Consider the following 22,210-nt stretch of genomic DNA (forward strand, 5'->3'; position numbering starts at 1 on the left):
AAAAAGGCCACAAACACATGGAAAATAAACAACTCTCTTCTCAATGAGAGCTTGTTCAGGAATGAAATGAAAAAAGAAATTAGAGACATCCTAAAATTCAATGAAAATTAAGGCACAACTTACTCAAACTTGTGGGACATAATGAACACAGTACTAAGAGGAAAGTTCATGACACGAAGTGACTCCAGAAAGAAGATTAAAATATCTCATACAACCAACTTAATAGCACACCTAAAAGCCCTAAAAAAAAAAAAAAGAAGAAGAAGAAGCAGATACACCCAAGATGGGTAAATGATTGGATAAAATCAAACTCAGAACTGAAATCAATGAAGTAAAAACAAAGAAAACAACTCAAAGAATCAATGAGATCAGGAGCTGGTTCTGTGAAAAAAGCAGAAAGATAGACAAACCCTTAACCAATCTAAGTGAAAGGCAGAGAGAAACTATACAAATCAGCAAAATCAGAAAAAATACTTCACAGTAGCCACTAATAACATAAAGTACCTTGGTGTAAGCAAGTGAAAAACCTGTTTGGAAAAAATGTCAAGTCTCTTTTTTCCATTGTATGGTTTTGTTTCCATATGTGTGTGGTTTTATTTCAGGCTCTTCTATTCAATTCCATTGATCCACCATTCTATTTCTATGCCAGTACGATGTAGTTTTTATTACTACTGCTCTGTAGTACTGCTTGAGATCAGGGATGGTAAAGCCTCCAGAAAATCTGTTGTACAGGATTATTTTGTCAGTTCTGGGTTTTTTGTTTTTCCATGTGAAGTTGAGAATTGTTCTTTCAAGGTCTGTAAAGAATTGTGCTGGGTTCTAGGTTATCTCCATGCCTGGTACTTGGTTGGCGTATGAGTCGCTGGGAAGACCCCTATATTCAAATTTTCTGGTTGTGTTGCTCTCCTTGTGGGGTTACCATCCTCTCCAGATCTTACTATTTCCTACTTCTTACATAAGATTCCATGTAGTTTGCCCAACTGTTGGCCATAAGTCTCAGGATCTACATTGATAGTCTGCAGGGCAGAGATTTTCAGAGGTCCTCTGTGTCAGGCTCCTGACTTGTTCCCACTTTTCTCCTTCTTCTGATGTCCAGCCTCTTTGCCTTTCGGGATAGGAATTGATTAGTTTCTTTAGGTGTATAGATTTTAGTAGGTTTATCCTATATTATATGTCTATATGAGTGAGTATATACTGTGTGTGTCTTTCTGCTTCTGGGACAGCTCACTCAAGATGATCCTTTCCAGGTACCACTATTTACCTGCAAATCTCATGATTTTCTTATTTTTCATTGCAGAGTAATTCTCCATTGTGTAGATGTACTACAATTTCTGCATCCATTCTTCACCTGAGGGGCATCTGGGCTGTTCAACCTAGAACCCTGGCACAGATGTAGCCCATGGCAGCTTAGTGTCCAAGTGGGTTACATAGTAATGGGAAGAGGGACTGCCTCTGACATAATCTGATTGGCCTGCTCTTTGCTCACCTCCCCCTGAGGGGAGAGCAGCCTTACCAGGCCACAGAAGAATACAATGCAGCCACTCCTGACGTGATCTGATAGCCTAAGATCAGAAGGAAGGAGAAGAGGACTTCCCCTATCAGCAGACTTGGGGAGGAGCAAGGGTGAAAAAGGGGGAGGGAGGGTAGGACCGGGAGAGGAAGAGGGAGGGGCTTTTGGGGGAATACAAAGTGAATAAAGTGTAATTAATAAAAGAAAAAAAAAGAATTGTGTTGATATTTTGATGGGAATGGCCTTGAATCTGTAGATTGCTTTTGGCAATATGGCCATTTTTCACAATGTTAATCCAACGGATCAATGAGCAAGGAAGATCTTTCAATCTTCTGATAGTTTCTTCAATTTCTTTCTTCAGAGATATGGAGGGGGCTGGAGAGATGGCTCAGCCGTTAAAGGCTAGGCTCACAACCAGAGACATGGAGGTATATTTTTTTCAAAGATGTTTTTCACTTGCTTGTTTAGAATCACACCAAGGTACTTTATGTCATTTGGGGCTATTGTGAACGGTGTAGTTTTCCTAATTTCTTTCTCAGCCTTTTTGTTTTCTGTATACATGACAACAACAAGTTTTTTAGTTAATTTTGTATCCAGCCACTTTGATAAAGGTGTTTATCACCTGAATGAGTTCTCTCGTAGAATTTTTAGGATCACTAGTGTATACTATCATATCAACTGCAGATAGTGATACTTTAACTTCTTCCTTTCTGATTTGTATGCCCTTGATCTCCTTTAGTTGTCTTACTACTTTAGCTAGGACTTCAAGTACTATGTTGAAGAGATATGGAGAGAGTGGACAGACTTGCCTTGTCCCTGATGTCAGTGAGATTGATTTAAGTTTCTCTCCATTGAGTTTTATGTTGGCTATAGGCTTGCTGTATATTGCCTTTACTATGTTTAGGTATGTGCCTTGTATCCCTGATATCTCTATGACTTTAAATATGAATGGGTGTTGGATTTTGCCAAATGCTTTTTTGGCATCTAAGGAGATGATCATGTGTTTTTCTCCTTCAGTTTGTTTAAATAGTGGATTATATTGACAGATTTTGGTATATTGAATCACCCTTGGATGCCTGGGATGAAGCCTACTTGGTCATGGTGGATGATATCTTTTATGTGTTCTTGGATTTGGTTTTCAATTATTTGGTTTTCAATTATTTTATTGAGTATGTTTGTATCAATGTTCAGAAGAGAGATAGGTCTGAAATTCTCTTTTTTGTTGGGTCTTTTTATTGTTTAGGTATCAAGGTGACTATGGCTTCACAGAATGAGTTAGGTAATGTTCCTTCTCTTTTAGTTTTGTGGAATAGTTTGAAGAGTATTGGAGTTTGCTCTCCTTTGAAGATCTGGTAGAAGAGAGCATCTTCAACAAATGGTTCTCGTCTACCTGGATATCCTGGATATCTTCATGTAGAAAAATGCAAATAGATCTATATTTATCACCTTGCAGAAAACTAAAGTCCAAGTGGATAAAAGACCTCAACATAAAACAAGACACACTAAACCTTTTAGAAGAAAAATTGAGGGGGGGGGAGCTTTACCTCATTAGCACAGGAAACAACATCCTGAACAGAACTCCAGTATCATAGGCTCTAAGATCAACAATCAATAAATGGGACCTCATGAAACTGAAAAGCTTCTGTAAAGCAAGGACACTGTAATCAAAACAAAACAACACCTTACAGACTGGGAAAAATCTGGACACCTAAGGAAGGTAAGCAAGGAGGGCCCTGGGTAAGATGTTCAGTCCTCACTCATAAGGCAAATTGGTTACACATATAAAGAGTAAGTATATAGAGAACAGGACAGGGGCCCATCACAAAGGACCTCCAAAAGACTCTACTCAATAGTGTGTCAAAGCAGATGCTGAGACTCATAGCCAAACTTTGGGGAGAGTCCAGGGAATCTTATGAAAGAAGGGGAGAGATAGAAAGACCTGGAGATGACAGGAGCTCCACAAGGATAGCAACAAGACCAAAAAATCTGAACCCAAGAATCTTTTCTGAGACTGATATTCCAAACAAGGATCATGCATGGAGATAACCTTCTAACCCCTGTGCACATGTAGCCCACGGCAGCTCAGTGTCCAAGGAAGAGGAACAGGGACTCTCTCTGACATGAACTCAGAGCCTGGCTCTTTGATCACCTTCCCCTAATGGGGGAGCAGCCTTACCAGGACAGAGAAAGACAATGCAGCAGTCCTGATGAGACCTGATAGACTGGGGTCAGATGGAGGGGGAGGAGGACCTCTTAACTTTGTGGACTTGGAGAGGTGCATGGGAGGAGATGAGGGAGAGAGAGTGGATAAGGAGGGAATGAGGGATGGAGCTACTGCTGGGATACAAAGTGAATAAACTGTAATTAATATGAAAAATAAAAAATTAAAGAAAATTTCAAGTCTCTGAAGAAATTAATTGAAGAAGATATCAGAAGAAGGAAAGATCTTTCATGGTCATAGATCAGTAGGAGTAACATAGTAAAAGTGATCATCCTACCAAAAGCAATCTACAGATTAAATATTATTCCCAACAAAATACCAACAGAATTCTTTACAGAACTTGAGAGAACAATTCTCAATTTCATATGAAAAAATAAAAAACTCAGATTTGCTAAAGCAGTTTTTTACATAAACAGATATTCTTGAAGTATTTCCATCACTGAAATTGAGCTGTATTACAGAGCAATAGTAATAAAAAAAATGCAAGACACTGGCATGAAATGATAGAACAAGGATATTGAATAGAAGACCCAGAAATAAACCCACACACTTAAGGATACTTGATTGTTAACAAAGATGCCAAACAATACAATGGAAAAAAGATACCATCTTCAACAAATGGTGCTAGTTTAACTGGATAACTACTTGTAGAAAAATGCAATTATATCACACTTATCACCCCTGCACAAAACTAAAGTCAAAGTGGATCAAAGACCTCAACATATAAGCAGACACACTAAACCTGTTAGAAGAAAAAGGAGGAAAGAACCTAGAACTCATTGGCACAGGAGACAACTTCCTGAACAGAACACCAACAGCACAGGCTCTAAGATCAATAATTAATAAATGGGACCTCATGAAACTGAAAATACTCTGTAAAGCACAAGACACTGTCATCAGAACAAAACATAAACCTGTAGACTTGGGAAGGAGCTTCACCAACCCTATATTTCACAGGAAGCTAACATCCAGAATATATAAATATACAAGAAGTTAAACAGCAACAAATGAAGCAATCCAATTTAAAAAAATGGAGTACAGAGCTAAAAAGAGAATTCTCAATAGAGGAATATTGAATGGCAGAGAAACACCTAAAGAAATGCTCAATGTCCTTGGTCATCAGGGAAATGCAAATCAAAACAACCCTGAGATTTCACCTTACACCCATCAAAATGACTAAGATCAAAAACTCAGACTGCTCAGACCCTGAATAATCATTTAGCCAATGTAGCTCATGCCTTAGTTGTACATAAAGGAATTAATGCTCAACTAAAAGGAAGCTTGATGGTGTTAAATCAGAGGATTGACCTCGTGCAGGAGCAAATTGATACCCTATGGCAAATCGCTCACCTTGGCTGTCAATGAAAATATGCTGGACTTTGAGTCACTAGCATATAACATGAGAATTTTCCCTGTGCTGCAAATCTGTCTAAACAATTGTCAAGCTATATTTTAGGTAATTGGACTGGAGACTTCGATACTACGATGGAGCAGCTGAGAGTGGCCATTGTCACAGTAAATTCTACCAGAGTGGACGCAGGACTAGCCACAGGATTATCATCATGGATTGCTGCAACCATGAATCATCTGAAGGAATGGGCGGGCATGGGAGCGTTAGCAGGCCTTCTGGTGTTGGTCTCCTTGGTTTGCCTGTGGTGTATATGCAAGATTAGAGTCTCACAACAGTGTGATGCAGCCATGATCATTCAGGCCTTTACAGCCATTGAAGCAGGACATTCTCCCCAAGCATGGTTGGATACCATAAAAAGCTAAAATGTTAAGCTCAGGATGCGAGGCTAAGCACTGCACTCAGGGTCAGCCGCTTTGGACCCAGAGAAGAGCATGTCTGATTGCATGCGGGTTGATGCGCCAGGTCCCGCCTCTGAGAAAAAGGTATCAGACGGGTCTGATGCTCTTTGGGTGGATGACACCTAAATGAACATCGGTACAAAGTCCCAATTTATTTCTAATATCAGAGATCAGACCTCTACTCTTGCCTGATGCGTCTAAAACAAAAAGGGGGAACTGTAGAGAGCTGCGGAATGCTATGCCTTAAAGATGGAGCTGGTTTCTGCCTTCCACCTTCCCGATGGTGAGTGCTCTCTGTCACGAACAATTCCACATTTGGCTAAGGCTGAGGATCTGGCTTGCTTCCATGTATGTGGACCTATCTGCATTGCCCACGTGGCACGCCTGGGGTGGCTACCCAGAGGCTATTTAAGCTGTGGGCTGGCTTTCCCCAGGGTCCGAGGATTGTTCAAGGTTCCTGAATAAACTGCATTGAAAAAAAAAAAAAAACTCAAGCGACAAAATATGCTGGAGAGGATGTGGAGAAAAGGGAACCCTCTTCCATTGGTGGTGGGAATGTAAACTTTTACAGCCACCTTGGAAATCATTCTGGCACTTTCTCAGACAATTAGGAATAGTGCTTTCCCAAGATCCAGCTATACCACTCCTAGGCATTTATCCAAAATACATTCAAGTATATAACAAGGACATTTGCTCAGCAGCTTTATTTGCAATAGTCAGAAGCTGGAAACAACCCAGATGCCCCACAACTGAGGAATGGATACAGAAATTGTGATAAATTTACACAGTGTAATTCTACTCAGCAATTAAAAACAAGGAAATCATGAAATTTGCAGGCAAATTGTGGAATCTAGAAAAGTTCATCCTGAGTGAGGTATCCCAAAAGCAGAAAGACACACACAGTATATACTCACTTATAAGTGGGTACTATACCTATAAGATAGGGTAAACATACTAAAATCTGTACACCTAAAGAAGCTAAGTAAGAAAGATGACCCTAGGTAAGATGATCAATCCTCCTTCAGAATGGCAAATGGGATGGACATCAGAAGAGGGAGAAAACAGGGTACAGGACAGGAGCCTACCAAAGAGGGTCTCTGAAAGACTGTACCCAGCAGCATATCAAAGTAGATGCTGAGACTCATAGCCAAACTTTGGGGAGAGTGTAGGGAATCTTATAAAAGAAGGGGATATGAAATACCTGGAGAGGACAGGAGCTCCACAAGGAGACCAACCGAACCAAAAAAATCTTGTTCCAGCCGTCTTTTATGAGACTGTACTCCAACCAAGGACCATGCATGGAGTTAATCTAGAATCCCTGCACTGATGTTGCCCATGGCAGCTCAGTGTCCAAATGGGTTCTCTAGAGGCGATGTCTCTGACATGAACACAATGCCTAGCTATTTGATCACCTCCCCATGAGGGGGTGGGGCAGCCTTACCAGGGGAAAAATGTAGACAATGCAAACTATTCTGAAAAGACCTGATAGACTAGGGTCAGATGGAATGGCGTAAGGACTGCTCCTACCAGTGGACTGGTGGGAGGGCAATGGAGGAGAAGAGGGAGGGAGGGTGGAATTGGGAGGGGATGAGGGAGAGAGCTACAGCTGTGATACAAAGTGAATAAATTGTAATTAATAAAAAAATAAAAATATATATCCTGTGAAAATTTTCCAGAATTCCAAATGTCACACATTCACAGAAACTATCTGCATCTGGAAAAAACACACCCTGGTAGCACACAAGGCAAATAACAGTTGCCTGCTCTGAAGCAGTCTCATATCCCATGCCTGGGATTAAAATAAAAACATATTCCCGTAACATTCATTATTAGCCAGATAGAGCCAAGTAATTGTGGTAATGATACTTGCTTTTTTGCCCAATGCTGGAATGCTAGTAAATTTAGGTATGCCCTGGTTACTTGCATGCCTCACTGGGTGTCTGTGCCCATTGATGCCCCTCACGCTATGACTCTCTTCAGACAGAAAAGGGATCTTGGAACTACAGCCACCATTGTTACTACTATCTCATTGGCAGCTGTTGGAGCTACCACCAGGGCATTAGCCATGAGTCATACTAGGCAGACTGCTCAGACCCTGAATAATCATTTAGCCAATGTAGCTTATGCCTTAGTTGTACATAAAGGAATTAATGCTCAACTAAAAGGAAGCTTGATGGTGGTCAATCAGAGGATTGACCTCTTGCAGGAGCAAATTGATACCCTATGGCAAATCGCTCAACCTGGCTGTCAATGAAAGTATGCTGGACTTTGTGTCACTAGCATACAACATGAGAATTTTTCCTGTGCTGCAAATCTGTCTAAACAATTGTCGAGCTATATTTTAGGTAATTGGACTGGAGAATTCGATACTACGATGGAGCAGCTGAGAGTGGCCATTGTCACAGTAAATTCTACCAGAGTGGACGCAGGACTAGCCACAGGATTATCAACATGGATTGCTGCAGCCATGAATCATCTGAAGGAATGGGCGGGCATGGGAGCGTTAGCAGGCCTTCTGGTGTTGGTCTTCTTGGTTTGCCTGTGGTATATATGCAACATTTCTCTATTTTTAAAAACTTATTTATTTATTCATTTTACATCCTAATTGCAACCCTCCTCCTCTCATCCCAGTCCTCCTCTCCCACTTTTTTCCTATTTTCTCTCCTCCACTTCACCTTGGAAAAGGGGAGCCCTTCAACACCCCATTTCAACCTGTCTTGGCACACCAATTAGCATAAGAACTAACAGCATCTTCTTCCACAGAGGCCAGACAAGACAGACCAACTGGGGTAAAGTGATCAACAAGCAAGCATCAGAGTCCATATCAGAGACAGCCCCTACTCCAATTGATGAGGTAATCACATAAAGGAGTGTGATAATGTTCTTTTTGCTTCTATTTTGTGGATAGTTCGAGGAATATTAGTGTTAACTCCTCTTTGAAATTATGGTAGAATTCTGCACTGAAACCATGTGAGCTTTTTTTTTTTGGGGGGGAGGGTGTTTTAATGAGTGCTTCTATTTCCTTAGGGGTTATAGGACTATTTAAATTGTTTACCTGATCTTAATTTAAATTTGGTAAGTGGAATCTAGCAAGAAAATCTCCTATTTAATTTAGATTTTCCAACTTGGTGGGGAACAGGCTTTAGATTCTTTGGATTTCCTCAGGGTCTGTTGTTATTTCTACCTTTTCATTTCTGATTTTATTCATTTGGGTACTGCCATTCTACTTTTCAGTTACTTTGGCTAAGGGTTTTTCTACTTTGTTGATTTTCTCAAAGAACCAGCTCTTGGTTTCATTGATTATTTTTATTGTTCTCTTTGTGTCTAATTTATTGATTTCAGTCATGAGTTTGATCATTGCTTCTCCTCTTAGGTGTGTTTGCTTCTTTTTGTTTTAGTGCTTTCAGGTTAGCTGTTATTATTATGAGATCTTTCTAATTTCTTTAAAGGCACTTGCTGCTATGAACTTTCCTATTAGCACTGCTTATCTTGTGTCCTACAAGTTTATGCTGTGCTTTCATTTTCTATGAATTCTAGAAATTTTTAATTCATTTTTTATATTTCTTCCCTGATTCAGTGGTCATTTAGCAGAGAGTTGTTCTGTCTTGATGAGGTTTTAAGTTTTCTCTTGTTTCTGTTGTTGTTTAAGTTCATGTTTAATCCAGGGTTTATTTTAAATTTTTAATATTACTTGAAGCTTGCTTTATGACCAACTAGATGGTCAATTTTGTAGAAGATTCTGTGAGTTGCTGAGAAGAATGCATTTGAGTGATAAGTTCTGTAGATATATGTTGTGCCCATTTGATTCATGATGTTGGTTAGTTTCATTGTTTTTCTGTTTCGTTCATCTCGATGTCCTGTTGATTGGTGGGAGTGGGGTATTGAAGTTCCCCATTATTAATGTGTGGGGATCAATGTGTGGTTTAAGCTTCAGTAATGTGTCTTTTACAGATGTGGGTGCCCTTGTACTTGGAGCATAGATGTACAGAACTGAGATGTCATCTTGGTGGAATTTTCCTTTGATGAGTATGAAGTGTCCTTGCCCATATCTTTTGATTTATTTTGGTTGTCACGAACAACTCCACATTTGGCTAAGGCTGAGGATCTGGCTTGCTTCCATGTATGTGGACCTATTTGCATTGCCCACGTGGCATGCTGGGGCTGGCTACCCAGAGGCTACTTAAGCTGTGGGCTGGCTTTCCCCAGGGTCAGATGATTGTTCAAGGTTCCTCAATAAACTGCATTGAAAAAAAAAAAAAAAAAACAAGCAAGCTTACCACACTGAATTTAGAGATCATCAATATAATGGCACAGATGATTTTAAACGTCTCCAACTCTAAACTGCAGAGTACAAATTATAAAAATGAGCTTTCTATAAAATTCTACCTGTGACCTGGGAATAACATTAGCAAAACAAAAGAAGCATAGGTTTACTTGTTTATATTCAACTACTTTCTCATGTTGAATTACTACACTATAATGATATAAAATCCACTGCATAATAAGTTTATGAAATATAAAGTAATTCTTCCATCTACTTGTGTCTTCTCTTCTCAGAGTTGACACACTCAAATATGTTATTTTGCATTCATCAGATTTTTTAAATCTAATTTTATTATATTTTGTATTAAATTTATCCTTTGATGATTTTATATATGTTTATAATGTATTCTGGTTAGTCTAGATGTTCATATCTTTTCCACTCTCCCTCCCACTTTTGTAACCCTTTCTTCTCTTGTAAGTCCTTTTCTCACACTCATGTCTTTTTGTTTTGTTTTGTGACATACTGAGTTTAACCAAGGCTACCTTTGTGACTATAGGTTTAGAGCTTTTTGTGGTAGTCTGGTGAGCTTGTTGGTAATTACACAACTAAAAACAATGAATGAATAACCTCTCCCAGAATCCATTAGTAGCCAATAATTCATCAAGGATGAGCAGGAACACATAAGCCACCACTTGTCTCATGATTAACTGGATAGACCCAATATTGTGCAGCAATTTGCAATGAGATCATGGTTGCAATGGCTGTGTCATGTTCAGGTGACAATATTTCACACCACTTCTCTCTATCTTCTTGCTGCTACAATCTTTATTTTGCAGTGTCCATGACTCTTAGACAGAGTACCCAAGCTTTACTTGTTTTATACTACATTTATTAAGTTTGGTAATATTGGCCTTGTAGAAAGAATTTGAAATATTGTGTCTATTTCTATTTTGTAGAATATGTTGAGAAGTACTGATGGTAGTTCTTCTTTATAGGTCTGGTAAGATCTACTGTGAATCCATCTGGAACTGAGTGTTTTCTAGTCTGGAGATTTTTTTTTTAATCACTATTTTATTCTCCTTGATTGTTTAACAGGTCTGTTTAGAGGGTCCAAGATGGTGGTGTCTACCGCACAGGGTATCTGAACAGCAGCTCATCAGTGAGAGAAGAACAATTACAGGTTTTACTGTGGACGCCAAATCCCCAGCATCTGTGTTTCTCAAGTGAGAGGAGAGCCCACTAGGAAAAGAGAGGATCCAACTTCATGCCACCTGGCTAATCCTGAGAGAAGTTTCTGGGCTCTCACTCTGCAAGCTTCTAGCCCTAGGCTAACAGCCCAGTCCCAACTTCTATGGATGAATATCTTCAGGTAGTGGAGACTCATGGCTCCACACTCTTTATCCTGTGGGCACCTTCTGGTTACTGATGGCTCTTGGGGCCCCTTCGCTCATCGTCCTGTGAAATGGAAACCTTCTGGTACTGGCGTGGGGGGAGGGGCACAGTTCCACTTTGGACTCACTCTTACCTTCCCAGGTATGTGGCTCCAATCTTGGACCTCCTGATGTTTGGGACCCAGGGAAGCAACTCCAGACACTGCTCCAAGGCTCAACTCATCTTCCTAAAGAGACAGCCAGACGTCTGACCTCACAGGTTTCTTAAAAGCCTTCACAGAGCAAGCACATTGTCTGAGCACGGTGCCTGGTCTCACTAAACTCAGAGCAAGAAAACCAGTGAAAGGGAAGCTGACTCTAGTCGTTCCCTTAGCAAAAAGTGCATCCCTGAACTCCTGAGAAATCCACTTGGTCCCCAGGATTAAACACGTGAGGAGATCCATAGACAGTTCTCTGAGAACCACCCACCAGACAGAGATCATTCCTAGTGCTCTGAGAAGGGCTGCAGAAGCATCCAGCTTCCTACCCACGACAGGAAAATACAAACAGGTGAACGAAATCAACAAAACAGTTCAAGCTCTGAAGATGTAAAAGAAAATGTTAAAGAAAGCACAAACTGAAGAATCTTGGAGAGGGAGAACTTAGAGAAGAAAACAAATAGTATAGAGGTAAGCATTATCAAAATCATACAAGAGAAAGAGGAAAGAATCTTGGGTGTAGAAGACAAAATGGAAGAAATTGATGCATCTGTCAAAGAAAATGTTAAATCCAAAAATATTCCTGACACAAAACATCCAAAAATAATCAAAGATACCATGAAAAAAAGAAACTTAAGAATAATAGGAATAGAAGAAAGAGAAGGTTCCCAGCTCCAAGGACCAAAAAATATTTTAAACAAAATCATAGAAGAAAAATTTCCAAACTTAAGAAAGAGATGCCTATAAGCATACAAGAGGCCTACAGAACACCAAATAGATTAGACAAGAAAAGAAAATCCTAGCACCACAATATAACAAAACACTAAATGTACAGAACAAAGAAAAAATATTAAAAGCTGCAAGGGATAACAGTTAAGTAACATATAAAGACAAACCCATCAAAATCATACCTGACTTCTCAATAGAGAATATAGGAGCCAGAAGGTCCTGGGCAGATCTCTTGCAAACTGTCAGAGACCACAGATTCCAGTCCAGTCTACTATATTCAGCAAAACTTTCAATCACCATAGATGGGGAAAACAAGATATTACATGATAGAACCAAATTTAATATTTATGCACAAATCCATCCCTACAGGAGGCACTAGAAGGAAAACTCTCACCTGAAGAAGTTAACTGCACCCCCCAAAAAAAAAAACATAGGACATAAATAATTTCACTACAACAAAATCAAAAGTAAAAAAGTACACAAACATACTATTGCAACCAATATCAAAATAAAAGTAACTAACTCACTGATAATTAATATCTATCAAGATCAATGGACTCAACTCTTCAATAAAAAGACACAGGCTAACAGAATGGATACATAAACAGGATACATCATTCTGCTGCATACAAGAAACACACCTGACCCACAAAGATAGACATTACCTAAGAGTAAATGGCTGGGTGGGGAAAAAAAAAAAGGTTTCCAAGCAAATGGACTCAAGAAGCAAGCAGGAGTAGCCAATCTAATATCTAAGTAAATAGACTTTCAACCAAAATTAGTCAAAAGATATGAGGAAGTTCACTTCATACTCATCAAAGGAAAATTCCAAGAAGACATCACAATTCTGAGCATCTATGCCCTAAATACAATACAATACATTTGTAAAAGAAACATTAATAAAACTAATTGGCCAGGCATTTTTCCCCCTAAATTTGTGGAGAGTTCTATGATTTTGTTGGCAATATTTCCCATGTCTTCAATCTGAGTTTATTTCCTTCTACACCAATTATTTGTAGATTTGGTGTTTTCACGGTGTTCCATAATTCCTGCATATTTCATTCTTGAGCTTACATAATGGTCTAATTCCTCTACCTGTCCTCAAATCTTGAAATTCTGTCTTCTCTTTGTTTCCATCCTATTGCTATTGTTTTACAGTGAAGTATTCATTAAACCTATTGAAAACTTTATTTTCTCCCTTATTTTAGCTTTTTCATTATTTCTATGTGTTTATTGAATTTAATTTGCATGTCCTGAATTGTCATTATTTCATTCAGACATTTATTTGTATTTTCTTAGACTTCAATCAGGCATTTATACTGTGAACATTAAGTTCATTTATGTTTTTTTTTTCCCTTTTGAACATTTAAACATGTTTACAACTGTTCTTTTGAATTCTGTATCTTTTGAATTCCATATTATTTGTACTTATTGGGGACAATTACTATCGGGCTGGTAATTTGAAAGTGGAAAATATTGTCTTGGGAGTTTTGTTGGTTTGTTTTTATTTTATTTTAGCTTAGTGGGTTTTTTTGTTTTTTTTTTTTTTTTTTTTTGTTTTGTTTTTTTGGTGTTACTTGACAGGTGTTGTTGTGAAAAGACCTGAGCATCTGGAAATAGATGGTTGATTGTGTTTTTTGGTATGTTTAGTTCACTGAATTGGAGTCCTGAGATAGGATGATTAGCTGTTAGCTTGGACAACTTCTGAGATGACAGGGATGAGGGTAATCCGATATTTTACTAGATCTGGCTGCATGGAGTGGCTGAGCATCTGTAGAGCATTGTGGAGTGAGATGATCAGAGTCTAGGGGAAGATGAGCTTTTTAGCAGACCTATATTTGTAGAATGGCTGAATGCCTGCAGAAAGTCCCACAAGTTAATTTTCAAAGTTAGCATTCAAAGTAAGGGTTTCATCATTCTGGCATTTTCATATACATATGTGTATTGTTTCTATTCATCACCCTCCCCATTCCCCACTCTCCTCTCTTGTTTTGTCTCACCCTTCCCAGGAATAGTCTCCATTCATTTTCAATGTCCATATATTCCATTACTGTTGCTTTTACCTTTCTTTCTCCCTTCAGATAATTTTGTCTTCTATCATGGTCTTGGTTCTACATTCTTGACATACACTCATGCACACAAAATTTTAAACCTAGATTTTTTTTTATGAGACAAAATTGGCATTTACCTCCTGGTTCTGGCTCATTTTTTTTTTTTAATGTAATGATCCTCAGCTCCTAAGAATGTCATAGTTTCATTTTTCTTTACCATTGAATAAATTTCCATTATGTATATGTATCAGATTTTTCTTTCAATTATTCAGTTGATGGATACCTAGGCTGATTACATTTCTTAAGAATGAACATGGATATAAAATAAATGTGTAGGAGGACATTGGGGTTTTCTGAGTATACAGCCAACAGTGGTGTAATATGGTAGCTCTAATTTTGCCTTTTTAAAGGATCCTCCACACCCTAACTAGCATTTGTTGTCATTTTTTCTCTCAATGATAGCTGTTATAAGAGTGATCAGGGTGATATATTATGATATATATGTATATTATATATTCCTCTTCTATCAGCTGTCAAATGCTTTGAATTTTGTCTGGCTTGTGAGTACTGTCATAATTGTTGTTGGGTTCATAAGTGCAGCTGCCCCTGCTGTGTATGAAAAACAATGTTTCTTGGAAGTTATCCACCACCTCTACCTGTTACAATCTTTCTATCTCCTCTTAAAGAAAATCCCTGAGCCTTAGGAGAAGTGATGTGATAGATATATACCATTTTTAAAAATAGAAATATGAGCACTGCAATATTCTGAATCAGAATATTGATTTGTTTTACTGGTAGTTGAGCTGTTTTCAAACCAGTTACATTAACCATAATTACTTTTACACTTAATTAAGAGTGAGAAAACTGATAACAGAAATGTATGTAATCTGTCCTCAGGCAGAAGTGCATGGGTCATGTAAAATTTTACTCTGTGCTAACGTTTTATCAATGGAGTTCATATTATTTCATAGTATGTAAAAGTTCATCAATGTACCTGGTGTGTCTTATCAAAGATATAGTTATTTTAGACAGTATGTGCTCAGCATGATACTGTTTAGAAGGAAAAGAATGATGATTATTTCTAATGAACGACAAATTATAAAGTCTTAAGAAAACATTGGAATGTAGCTAATCACAATCATCAGATAAGTTTAGGTGGTATTTGAAGAGAAGAATCCAAAAAAAACAGGACTGTTGAAGTTCCTGAAATGTTTTTTTTTTCTCCCACAAAACATTTTTATCCTTTTGAAAACATAGGCTGCAAACTTAAATGCTAAGCTCTGCAACTCAGCCAGACCTCCTGCTGTGTAAATTGATCTGTTTAACTAGTTTCTAAATTTCCATTTTAACCTGAAATGGTTGCCCAAAAAGGAGATGGAACACTTAGAGCTGAAAAATTTAACACTTACATAAAGTTTTATTCCCAGCAATAATGTATGTCCTTGACAATGGTGCAAAACAGCTTGTTTGGATACATGGTGGTTCCCTTTCAAAATAATTGGATTGAATTAGAATAATCCCCACCTCCAGAAAAAAAATAAATGAATCTATTTAAAAGTTTAATGTATGCAGATGATAAAACTAGGACTTTGGTGATTCTGGTGCACACAGGGTTTTTGTCTAGGAACAGGATTTACATGAACCTCCATATCTTTTTTTTTTAAATTTGGTTTTATTTATTATTACTTTTTTTTAAATTTTTCATCAATTACACTTTATTCATTCTGCGTCCCTCCATAAGCCCCTCCCTCATCCCCTCCCAATCCCCACCCTCCCTCCTCCCTCTGCTTGCATGCCACTCCCCAAGTCCACTAATAGGGGAGGTTCTCCTCTCCTTTCTGATCTTAGTCTGTCAGTTCACATCAAAAGTGGCTGCATTGTCCTCTACTATGGCCTGGTAAGGCTGCTCTCCCGCAGAGGGAGGTGATCAAAGAGCAGGCCAATCAGATTATGTCAGAGGCAGTCCCTCTTCACATTACTATGTAACCCAATTGGACTCTGAACTGCCCTGGGCTACATCTGTGCAGGGGTTCTGGGTTATCTCCATGAATAGTCCTTGGTTGGAGTATGAGTCTCTGGGAAGTTCCCTGTGTTCAAATTTTCTTGTTCTGTTGCTCTCCTTGTGGAGACCCTGTCCTCTCCAGCTCTGAACCTCCATATCTTCTAGAAGTTGTTCAACTGGAGGAAAATCAGGCAAGCAACTTTGCTTTGTTACTTAGACCTTGTAATAACAAGGCCACCTGATGAAGACATTTCTCCTTTTCAGGAAGGGTCCTTCCCCTCAGTTAATCCTTTTTGAAAATGCCTTCACTGACCTGCTCAGAAATATGTCTGTTAGTTGATTACTGACCCTCTCAAGTTGTTAATCAAGGTTAACCACCATAGTGACCAAGCAATTAGCCTGATGTCCTATAGCTGGTTAATGGTGGAACTGAGATTAGAACTCAGATTTCTCTTAGTCAGATTGGTGTTCCCTCCAAGGCCTCGAAACACTGTTACTGATATGTAATATTTACTAAAGAGTTTCCGTGTGCTTGTATGTGTATGAAATATATTACATTTTTTGAGGTAGATCTTATTGTTCTTATATATAATTTTTAAGAAAAAGCTTAGAGTGGTCAATGTGCCTAAAGTCACACAAAAAATTAGTGATAGAGCTTTGGTTTTAAGTCAGAAATGGCTCTACAGACCTTTGTCTGAAGCATCATATTACAAGAAAGATGAGACATAAATTTAATTTCTTGGTTAAAATAAATAGTATATAAACGGGGCACAGTGACATACATCTATAATGCCAGCACTGTGGGAGGCAGAGCCAGGTGTATCTGTGTGAGCTGGAGGTCAACCTGGTCTACAAGGCCAAGGCTACACAGAGAAATCCTGCTTTAAAAAAAAACAACAACTACAACAAAAGAATAGAATATACTATATGCACAAATATAGACTAGTCACAGTTATAAGCTACATATATTATAAATAGAAATAAATACTAATAATGTAGACTATTCATATACCTATTTGAAACAGAGTCTCACTTTGTAGACTAGGCTTATGTCAAACTCATAGAAATCTGTCCAACTTTTCCCCCTGAGTGCTGGGATTTAAAGTGTATGCCATGACAGCTACCTATAATATAAATATTTTACTTTATCTCTGTCTTCTTTTAATTTATTTTGTTGTTGTTGTTTCTTGTTGTGTTGTAGTTATTTTGAGACATAATTTTGTTCTGTAGCCTAGGCTGGTCCTAAACTTGCTATATAGCTCAGACTGGTCTAGAACTTGAGGTATTCTTATTTCAGCCTCATGAAGATAATCTTGAACTTTTGATCTTGCTTTCACCTTCTGGATGCTTGGATTACAATTGTACATTACCATGATTGGTTTTATGGGGATCTGAGGATTAAAGATGGGGTTTGTGCATGGTAGGCACTCATTCTATCACTATAATACATCTCCATTCTATACCTATCTTCTTGGTTACTCATTTGAGTTACCATTATTGAGAATGGTACCCAACAATTACCATTATTGAGAATTAAATCAGCTGCTATTAGGTCCAGTTCAGAAGGTATGTGTTCAGGGAGTTTGACCAGTGGTTGTATTATTGGTTGTTTAGCAAATTTATCTTTCTTTGTAGGTTCATAATAAGCCATAAGCTTATAAATTTTTATAATAAAATTATTCATACGGTCTTTTCTCAGTTACAGTTGAGTAATTGGTATGTTGTTTAGAGCGATTTTTTTTTCTTTCTGAGGAACCTTAAAAAATAGAACTTGTCGTTACGTTTGTGATCCTAGGCTTTGGTGGCTGAGCCATCTTGCAGAAATGATATGGGAGCAATCAACCATAGTTTATTTAAACTTAAGGTCAACTTCATTATGTGGATGTGGAACACGTAACAGGTGCTGTCAAAATGACCATGAACCTGAAACTAAAGGGGCCATAGACCTGTGAGAAAACTTAATACCATTAGTCTACTAAGAGAAAATAACAATAAAATTATCCCTAATGTCATATTGCTATACTCATAGTTACTGCATCACTCAGCCCTCATAAGCAAACCTTCTTGTTGCAGTAGATGAGAATTAATAAAGAAACTCACAGCCAGATAATATGCAGAGAATGAGAGACTTTGGAGGACTCAGTCTGAAAATCTATGTCTTCATCTTCCCCTCAAAGCTCAGGGATCTAGGTGAGATAAAAGGCAAAAAAAGATTGTAGACACCAATGTTGGTGAATGACTACAAGGAGACAGCATTTTCCAGATACAAGAGGACTGATGCACACATGGACTCACAGAGACTGTGGCGACATACGCATATAATCTGCATAGATTCAAGCCAGGAGGGCTCTTAGCACTGAAAGAGGGAAATGGACACTAGGTCCCACCCCTAACCAAGATGCTATTTGTAATTGATAACAACTGGCAAAAGGAGGATCAGTTTTCTCCAGTGGAGTGTCCCTTAGGTATATGAAAACCTACACTACTCATCTGTAATGAGGTCTGGTGACCTCTTCTGGCATGCAGACACACATGCAGGCAGAAAACTGTGAAAATAATAAATGAATCTTCCAAAAGAAAGTCTCAAAGGGTACAAAAAGTTAAAAGGGACCTGAGTTCAAGAACTTGGAGAAAGTTAATATAAATTAATAGGTCCCTTTTGTGTACTTGAGCCTCTTTTGGATATATGCCTAGGAGTGGTATGGACATTTGCTCAACCACGTTTGTAGCTGCTTTATTTGTAATAGCCAGAAGCTGGAAACAGCCCAGATGCCCCTCAACTGAAGAATGGATGCAGAAACTGTGGTACAACTATACAATGGAGTATTACTCAGCAATGAAAAATAAGGAAATCATGAAATTTGCAGGTAAATGGTGGGACCTGGAAAGGATCATCCTGAGTGAGTTGTCCCAGAAGCAAAAAGACACACACGGTATATACTCACTCATATAAACATACAACATAGGATAAACCCACTAAAATTGGTACATCTAAATAAACTAAGCAAAAGAGAGGACCCTAACTAAAACGCTCAATCCCCATCCTGAAAGGCAAAGAGGATGGACATCAGAAGAAGAAGAAAACAGGAAACAACCTAGGAACCTGCTACAGAGAGCATCTGAAAGCCTCTGCCCTGCAGACTATCAAAACAGATGCTGAGCCTGATGGCCAACTGGCAGGGAGAGTGAATGGAATTTTATGTAAGAAGTGGGAAATAGCAAGAGCTGGAGAGGACAGAAACTCCACAAGGAGAGCAACAGAACAAGAAAATTTGAACAAAGGGAACTTCCCAAAGACTCATACTCCAACCAAGGACTATTCATGGAGATAACCTAGAACCCCTGCACAGATGTAGCCCATGGCAGTTTAGTGTCCAAGTGGGTTACATAGTGATGGGAAGAGGGACTGTCTCTGACATAATCTGATTGGCCTGCTCTTTGATCACCTCCCCCTGAGAGGGAAGCAGCCTTACCAGGCCACAGAAGAAGACACTGCAGCCATTCCTGATGTGATCTGATAGACTAAGATCAGAAGGAAGAAGAGGAGGACCTCCCCTATCAGTGGACGTGCGGAGGAGCACTCATGCAGAAAGGGGAGGTAGGGTGGGAGCGGGAGAAGGAGGGAGGGGCTTATGGGGGATACAAAATGAATAAAGTGTAATAATAATAATAATAATAATAATAATAATAATAAACAAACAAACAAAAAAAGAAAGAAAAGAAAAGCAGAGACAAAAAATATTAATAGGTCCCAAACATGAGCTAAGTAATTTTCAACTGTTTTATGAAATGAGGTCTGACTATGCAGCCAAGACTAGTCTGCTACTTTTGATGCACTGCACTCTTGAGTGCAGCCATTAATAGCAGGGTACCATCACAATGAGCCTTTTCATTCTTTTATTAATATTTATAATTTATTTATTTATTTACTCTACATTTCGATCAAATGCCCCCTCCCTCCTCTCCTCCCAGCCCTAATCTCACACCATCTTCCCATTTTCCACCTTTCCTTCTCAGAAAAGGGGAGCTCGCCAATACCAATCCACCAGAGCACATCAAGCAGCATCAAGACTAAGCACATCCCCTTCCACTGAGGCTAGACAAGGCAGCCCTGCTAAAGGAAAGTGATCTAAAAGCAGGCAACAGAGTCTATGTCAGAGACACCCCCCACTTAATTTGCTAGGGGATCCATATGAAGATCAAGCTGCCCATCAGCTATGTATGTGTAAGATTCCTACACCAAATCCAGGCTTGCTCTTTGGTTGGTGCTTCAGTCTCTGTAAACCCCAAGGGTCTAGGTTGGTTGACTCTGTTGGTTTTCTTGTGGAATTATTGTTCCTTTCATGTCCCTCTAACCTTTCCCCTATTCTTCTGCAAGAATCCGTGAGCTCCACCTAATGTTTGGCCCTGGGTCTCAATGTCTGTTTCAGTCCACTGCTGGGTAAAGTTTTTCAAAAGACAGTTATATTAGGCTCCTGTCTTCAAGGATAGGAGACTATTATTAGTGTCAGGGGTTGGTACTCTATCATTGGATTGGTCTCAATTTGGGCCAGTTATTGATTGGCTATTTCCTCAATCTCTGTTCCATCATCATCCCTGCACATCCTGTAGGCCGTATAAATTTGGAGTTGAAGGCTTGTTGGTGATTTGGGGTCCCTCTCTCTGCACTGGAAGTCCTGCCTGGCTAGGAAGCTGCCACTTTACACTCCATGTCCCCTGCTGCTAGGAGTCTCCGCTAGTGTCACCACCATATCCTTACGGAGCCTACCCTGTCACAGTTTTCCAGCTTGTCCCAGGGATGCCCCCATCGGTTTCCCTCATCTCTCTGAGCCCTCTCACCTTCCACCCCAACTCTCTTGACACCTGATTCTCACCCTCTTTTTCCTCCCACACTCTCTCCCACCCAGTTCCCTATCTTCATCCACTTTTGCTGACTATAAGTGTGATTCTAACATCCTCACTTGGACCCTCCTTGTTAGTTAGTTTCTTTGGGTCTATGGATTTTAGTATGGTTATCTTGTACGCTATAGGTTTAATATCCACTTATAAGTGAGTACAAACCATGTGTGTCTTTCTAGGTCTGAGTTATATCACTCAGGGTGATCTTTTCTAGTTCTATCCATTTTCCTACGCATTTCATGATTTCCTTTTTTAAAAATAGCTGAGTAGTATTCCATTGTGTAAATGTAACATATTTTCTTTATCCATTCCTTGGTTGAGGAAAATCTGAGTTGTTTCCCAGTGTCTGGCTGTTACAAATAAAGGTGCTATGAACATAGTTGAGGAAGTGCCCTTGTGGTATGGTGGAGCATCCTTTCAGCTTATGCCCAGGAATGGTATAGATTGATCTATTGAACTATTTATAAATTTCTGAGTAACCTCCATATTGATTTCCAAAGTGGTTGTACAGGTTTGCACTCTCACCAGGAGTGTTCCCCTTGCTCCACATCCTCACCAGCATGTACTGTCACTTAAGTTTTTGATCTTAGCCATTCTGACATTTGTAAGATATACTCTCAGAGTTGTTTTGATTTTCATTTCTCTGATGACTACGGACATTGAACATTTCCTTAAGTGCTTCTTAGCCATTAGGGAATCCTCTGTTGGGAATTCTGTGTTTAGCTTTGTATCCCATTCTTAAACTGGATTATTTGGTTTGTTGCAGTTTAATTTCTTGAATACTTTATATATTTTGGATATTAGTCCTCTGTGGAATGTAGGGTTGGAGAAGATCATTTCCCACTCTGTAGGCTACTGTGTTGTATTGATGGTGTCGTATTGCCTTACAGAAGGTTTTCAGTTTCGTGAGGTCCAATTTATTTGTTGATCTTAGTGCCTGAGCTTTTGGTGTTCTGTTCAGAAAATTGTCTCCTGGTTCAATGAGTTCAAGGCTATTTTTCACTTTTTCTTTTGTTAGATTTAGTGTATCTGGTTTTATATTGTGGTCTTTGACCCACTTGTACTGGAGTTTTCTACAGGGTGACATGTGTTTGCATGTTTCCATACTTAGACATTCAGTTACCCCCCCATCTATTG

This window comes from Meriones unguiculatus, chromosome X (assembly GCF_030254825.1).
Source record: "Meriones unguiculatus strain TT.TT164.6M chromosome X, Bangor_MerUng_6.1, whole genome shotgun sequence".
Lineage (NCBI taxonomy): Eukaryota > Metazoa > Chordata > Mammalia > Rodentia > Muridae > Meriones > Meriones unguiculatus.